Source organism: Cibotium barometz, chromosome 14 (genome assembly GCF_041138505.1).
Source record: "Cibotium barometz isolate CiBa-2024 chromosome 14, ASM4113850v1, whole genome shotgun sequence".
Lineage (NCBI taxonomy): Eukaryota > Viridiplantae > Streptophyta > Polypodiopsida > Cyatheales > Cibotiaceae > Cibotium > Cibotium barometz.
Genome location: NC_141059.1, coordinates 50,574,460 through 50,579,843, shown reverse-complemented (window position 1 = coordinate 50,579,843; position 5,384 = coordinate 50,574,460).

The following is a 5,384-nucleotide window of genomic DNA, read 5'->3' as shown; positions in this document are numbered from 1 at the left end:
CATGCAGATACACTCCGCAGCAAAATGGAGTTGCTGAGCGGAAAAACAGGCACATTGCTGAGATTGTGCGAGCATTGATGGAAGAGAAGAATATGCCGCATTGCTATTGGGCTGAGGCTGTTTCTACAGCAGTATACATCATGAACAGGACTCCAACTGCAGCCATACATGATGTAACTCCAGAGGAGAGGTTTACTGGCAGAAAACCAGATTTATCTCATCCGAAAGTCTTTGGATGCATTGCATATGTGCATGTGCCAGATGAGCTGAGAACTAAGCTGGATCCAAAAGCTAAAAAATGTGTGTTTATTGGATACTCCCTTGAGCAAAAGGGATACAGGTGTTATAACCCTACTACACGTGAGTTGAGGGTAAGCAGGGATGTTGTCTTTGATGAGATGAGCAGCTGGTATGCTGCTGAAAAAGAAGCTATTGGGGCTGATGTGAGTGGAAGTGTGGTTGCACAGAATGCAGGTTAGCAATCACAGTCTTTGAGTGGACCAGGAGAGTCCTCATCTAGTGGGTCTGTTGATAGACCATGGAGTGGCAGGCTGCGTCATAATACCAGTCCTGCAAATGTGATTACTACATCACGTAAAGGAAAAGAGAAAGTGGTTGAGCCCCTTGGTATGCCTGACATTTCTGCAGGGCATTCTCATGTTGATGGAGAGTCTAGTGGCTCAGATATGAGCCTTGATGAGGAGCTTGGGATCCCAGCTATGAGAACACCTGGTGTAAAAAAGGCTATGGAGGCCATGAATGAAAAGCTGCGAAGATCAGGAAGAGTGAAGAACCCTGTGCAGAGATTTACATATAATGGTTATGTGGCACATCACTATGCATATATGGCAAAGGTTGTGCAGGTTGTAGAGCCCACATGCATTGATGAGGCTGTTGGAAATGTGTGTTGGGAGAAAGCTATGGATGAGGAGATGGATGCACTATATGGAAATGAGACTTGGGATTTAGTGCAATTGCCTGAAGGCAAGAAAGCCATTGGATGCAAGTGGGTGTACAAAGTTAAACATAACAGTGATGGAAGCATAAACAGGTACAAGGCTAGATTGGTAGCCAAAGGATATGCGCAGACATATGGGATTGATTATGAGGAAACTTTCAGCTCAGTTGCCAAGATGGCAACAGTGAGAGTTGTGATAGCAGTGGCTGCGTCAAAGCAATGGTCTTTACATCAGATGGATGTAAAGAATGCATTCTTGCATGGGGATTTGCAAGAAGAGGTGTATATGTTGCAGCCACCTGGTTATGAGGATGTGGGTCACCCCGAATATGTTTGCAGGTTGAAGAAAGCCTTGTATGTCTTAAAGCAAGCACCAAGAGCATGGTCTGACAAGATTTCTGAATATCTTGTCACTATTGGCTTTCATGTAGCCAATGCAGATTTCTCGCTGTATGTGAGACATGGTGATAGAGGAGTTGTGCTTGTTGTCATCTATGTAGATGACTTGATCATTACGGGGGACCATGATGCAGAGATCTTTGATGTAAAGATCTTGCTTAGACAGAAGTTCGAGATGAAGGATCTGGGGGAGCTCAGATATTTCTTCGGCATTGAGGTGATTAGGTCACCACAATGTATTGGATTACTACAGAGACAGTATGGCTTGGACATGTTGTCCAAGTATGGTATGACAGGCTGTAAGCCTATTTCTGTGCCATTGGATCAGAATGGCAAGTTGAGTGCAGATTCAGGAGAGATCTTGGAGGATCCTACTATGTACAGGAGCATAGTAGGAAGTTTGATCTACATGACGATCACCAGACCAGATTTGAGCTATGTTGTTGGGTTGGTGAGTCAGTTTATGTAGGTTCCACGGAAACCGCATTTGGATGCAGTGAGACGCATACTGAGGTATGTGAAGTCTACTTTGCATTGTGGACAGAGATATGTGTACATGGGTACACAGATGCTGATTGGGCTGGTAGTATCTCAGACAGAAGATCTACCAGCGGCTTTATGTTTTCTTTGGGGAGTGCTGCTGTGACTTGGAGCAGCAAGAAGCAGCCTATGGTTGCTCTATCGAGTACAGAGGCCAAGTACAGAGGAGCTGCTATGGCAGCATGTGAGGTAGCTTGGTTGAGAAAGCTACTTGCAGATTTGGGTCTGTCAGTGGATAGACAAGTTGTCATTTTCTGTGACAACATTAGCAGTATACAGTTGGCCAGGAACCCAGTCTTTCATGCTCGTACGAAGCACATAGAGGTCCACTACCACTTCATCAGAGAGAAGGTCTTAGCAGGAGACCTTGACCTTGTTTATGTCAGCACAGAGGATCAGGTAGCTGACATCTTCACCAAAGCATTGGGTACAGAGAAGCTTCGCAGATTCAGGGCTTCACTTGGTGTACATGAGATGGAGTTGAGCTCGAGGGGGAGTGTTGAGATATCGAGCTCATCTAGTGAGGCGGTGGCCACTGATGACCCGCCTGGGGGATAGGCCCCACACTTACACCACTGGCATGGTTGGTGAGATCTTGGGTGATATGTGGCCAGTGGGATGACAGGCTGTGTGACAGCCATTCTAGAGACTGGCATAGTTATAGCGCCAACTCATTTAGTCGAGTTCACACTATAGAGAACCCGTGTATGTATTGGTTGAGTACCTTTCATATTGAGTGTACTCTTATCTTGTATATGGTGTGTTGAGTGTTGAGTAGAGAAGAAGAAGATTTTCAGCCTCTCACCTTGTGTGTTCTCTATTAGGGTTTTGTGAGTGTGTGTGTGTGCTTGCAAGAGCTCAAGCTCTCTTCCCCCCTGCATCTTTTCAATATAAACTTGAGTTACCGGAGAGTTCTCAAGTCCATCCTGTCTTCCATGTCAGTAAACTGAAGAAATCAATTCACAGGTTAGAGAACGCAGTTTCTCCAGAGATTTTGGTGGACTTGATAGAGCCACCAAAGATACCACATGACCCTAAAAAGATTCTAGGGTATCGTGACAGACAAACCCGACATAAAGTGTACTAGGAGGTACTTGTTAAATAGACAGACAGGGATGATGAGGCAGCTACTTTGGGAGCGCCGTAATGTAATTTCCAAGAGGTTTCCCTAGTTTGTTTTCGAGGACGAAAACTCTTCTTAAGGGGGGAGTAATGTCACGTAGGCTGTAACGCCTGTGTGACCGACGGTGGCAGACCGGATGGCCAGACAGGGCTTTAGCATCAACGCCTCGGTCAGAGCGCTGAGGACGTGGCCATGTGGGGTTCAGTGGGAGAGGACGCCCATGCGGAGTCATGGGCGGCCAGGCTAGTGTGGACGGTAGGCCACACACTATATAGCCTGGGGGATGAGGGGCAATCCTCATTCTTTCTCTGTGGCTGGGTGGTGAGCCAAAGGCCATCCCCTCCTATATAGCAGTACCCGTAGTGGCGCTACGGAGATCTAACAACCACCCCTCTTTACTTATGAACTAACGAAAATTTTTCTGAAGTTGAATTAAAATACCCCTCCCTTATTGTAATCCTGTTAAAATTTTTCCAAAATTTGAATTAAAATACCCCTCCTTTTGATCGCACGTGGTACACTAATTTTTTTTGAGGTGACCCCCCCAAGCTTCAAGCATGCTTCAATTCCATATCTTTATCAATCTATCCTTTATAACCTTCAAAAAGGCTTGAGGTAGCTTAACTTGTAAGAAGCTTAATTGCTATGGCATCATCGCCATAACCTCCTTTGTATGGCTGACCATTTTTCAAATTTTCCTACTTAATTTTGTCTTAAAAATTAACTGTAATTGATTTAAAGTAATCTATACTAATTAAAATTCACTTATAAAAGAGAAAACATTATAAAAAGTTTAATTCCAACAATTTTCACTTAACTAGGATAAAGAAGGGTTGATTCTAAGAAGCGAGAGGGGAAAAGCCTTTTGATCAAGGCATAACATCCATTTATCACTTCAAACAATCATAAACATTAGAAAAACATAAAATCAATAAAGAAAAATACAAGAATCTCTACTTACATAATTTCTTGGAGCTTTCCTTTGGTTTGATGGTTTGAGGGTTCAACTCTTGTTTGTAACAAGAGTGGCCACCAATCTTTGGAAGAGAGAAATGTCAAAAACTAGTGAATTGTTAATAAATTCACAGTTCTTCGCTTGGGAGGAGCAGAGTAACAGTGCATAAAACACTATTAAGTTTCAAAAAAGGGGAGGGCTTCTATTTATAGGAAAAAGTGAGCCTCTAACCAAGCAACTGATTCTAGAATTTTCCAGATCAGTTTGGTCAATTTTTGATCATTTTTGGGTCAGTTTTGGTCACTTTTTGGATCTAGTTGAAACAGGAGAGAGGAAAGATGAAAATATCTCATTATTTGGGAGTTTAAAACTCATTCAAGCATGTGAAATAGGCGCCCTCTTCATGAGGGAAACTCCCCCATACAGAGGTGTCAAAAATGCATCATTTCACCTAAATATCTCTCTTTTTTAACTATTAACCTTGTCCTTAGTCAACTCTTCATCTTATGTGAGTATTTACTCATTTTTGGGGGATTTTCCTTTTATTCTTCTATTTATCTCCTCCCTACATTTGGATGAATCTTATTGGTCCATAGGAACCTTAATTTAAAATTTTGAAAAAATCTTCACCCCCAGGATAATGCCTCTTGAACAGATTATACTTAATTTCTAATGCACCTTCTGAAAATCTTTTTGAACTTCTGTTTCAAGGGAACTTATTTTAATAAGATGAGGTATTTTTCTATCCAAAAATATTTAAAATCTGAATATTATCTCTCTAGAATATTTTCTCTCTCTAGGCCAAAACAGGTAAAAACAAGATCTTTTATATTTCTGAAAGAAGAGGGATTTAATACAGTGGAAGATACTGGACATCCTGAGAGGCTGGGGGAGGAATCTTACATTCTACCCCACTTAAAAAATGCGAGATGTCCTCATCTCGTAGGTGGAGTATGATCTTTTTCATCTTCTTCTTCTTTTTCAATCACTTCTAGCGTTACTGCTTTGGAAGTGGACGGCCGATTTGGGAACAAATCTCTTTGACTTCCCCTATTCTGAGGTGGAGGTCTTGCATTACTTTGGGTTGAAACTGTAGGTTGGATAGAGGGTCTACCTCTGGGACTTCCCTGATTTTGGCGGATAGAACCGTGATTACTCTGGATAGAAGGGGCTGGAGTCTGGAATCTTGATCCCTTATATTCTTGCCCTGAAAACCTTGATCCAAAAGGAGTAGGGAAATCCATGCTGCAATGTCCAAATCCTTGACAGTTATAGCATTTCACTTTCTTCTTCAAGGGTGGAACTTCTGAAGTTGAATTCCAGGGGATTGAGTTTGGGAAAAAGGACATTTCTTCCATTTTGGAATTTCCCATATCCTGGGTTTGACCTTGATATCTTTTAGGTGGAGG